Source organism: Alligator sinensis, unplaced genomic scaffold (assembly GCF_000455745.1).
Source record: "Alligator sinensis unplaced genomic scaffold, ASM45574v1 scaffold444_1, whole genome shotgun sequence".
NCBI lineage: Eukaryota > Metazoa > Chordata > Crocodylia > Alligatoridae > Alligator > Alligator sinensis.
In genome coordinates, this window is record NW_005841886.1 from 3058164 (window position 1) to 3059698 (window position 1535).

The 1535-nt window shown below is 42.1% G+C and overlaps 1 protein-coding gene across 5 annotated transcripts in view; it reads left to right on the forward strand.

Moving 5' to 3' along the window:
• CDC27 (cell division cycle 27) overlaps window positions 1-1535 on the forward strand; it is an 81865-nt gene that overhangs the window by 11771 nt on the left and 68559 nt on the right. The gene's annotated exons all lie outside the window — the stretch shown is intronic.

The window sequence follows — 1535 nt, forward strand, 5'->3', positions numbered from 1 at the left end:
CAAGAGAAAAAGCAGGAGGAGGTGTTGGAGGTGACAAGAAGATTTTACCAAGAGCTATACCAGAAGAAGGAAATGGACAGAAAGAAGATGAGGGATTTTTTGGAAGTGATTGAAGAGAGAATAGGGGAGGAGGAAGCAAAGAAGACTGGAGAAAAGAAAAGCTTAAAGGAAGTGGTGGAGTGCTTAAATTTAAAAAGAAGCAAAATTGCCAGGAGCAGGCAGACTACTTATGGAAGTTTTACAGGAAGTTTTGGGCATGGGGAGGGAAGTATGTAGTGGAAGTGTTCAAGGAAATAGTAGAAACAGGAGAGGCAGGGAAAGATTTTTATAAGAGGCATTGTGATCTTACTCTTGAGAAAGGGGATAAGGAACTCTTGACAAACTGGAGATTAGTCCATATTAAGGAGCATAAATCTATAATAGGGGTAAACAACCTCCTGGCCTGGGTGCCAGAGTGTTGCACATGAAGGCTTTTTGCTTTGCCACATGTGCATCAGGGCAGATGGCAGGGAAGGGGCTGGGGCTGTGCTGCCACAACATGGGTTGGGCCTCTTGCAGCTCCTGTGCTGTTCTTCCCTGGCACTCCAACATCTTACAAGTTGAGGTTTTGGGTGTTTTTGGCGCTCTACCCAAAAACGTTGCTGAACCCTCGACTATAAGTTAATGGTCAAGATGCTGACTTTGAGGATGAGGAAAAACCTCCAGAAGATAATACTTGAAGACCTAGTATGCAAAGTACCAGGTAGAAGGATCTCTGAAGCAATCGGAGTGATTGGAGATACAGCCCCACAAATACAGTTATAGCAAACCTAAATTTAGAAAAAGCGTAAGACAGAGCGGAGCATTATTATGTAGTTGAGGTGCTAGGAAAAATGAGGTTCCCAGAGAAATGTATATGTTGGATAAGGTTATTTTGTAGAGAAGAAGAGAGTCAAGCCCAAATTAATGGGAACCTAAGTGGGGTCTTTAAAATCCATACAGGGATGAGACAAAGATGCCCCCTGTTACCACTATTATTTTTGCACAGCATGGAACCATCAGCACAAAGAATAAGAAAAGGTAAGGTCATAAATAAAGACACTGGAAGGGGATGGTGTAAAATGCGTACTATACAGGGTCTTCATAAGGTCCTCATGCACTATTAACGTTTAATAGTGAACGAGGACCTTATGAAGACCCTGTATATGGATGATATAAATATACTAGATAAAGACGTTCAATGGAAAGTGTACTAAAGCATATATGAGTATGGAGAAGTGACCGGGGCTAAACTAAATGTATCAAAAAGCATCATAATGGGAGTGAGGAACTGGAAGGACTTGGAGAAATTGAGCCTTCAAATGAGAGCGAAAAATCAGTGCACTAGGGATCTTGATGGACGCTGAAGGGAAAGATAATATGGCATGAGAAAAGGTGGGCGCAAAGCTGCAGCAAATACTTTCCTTATGGTCCAGAAGGACACTCCTTTGCTGGAAAAGTGACAGCATTGAAGGCTGTGCTACTGCCGATTTATTCTATATACGGGAATTGTATTC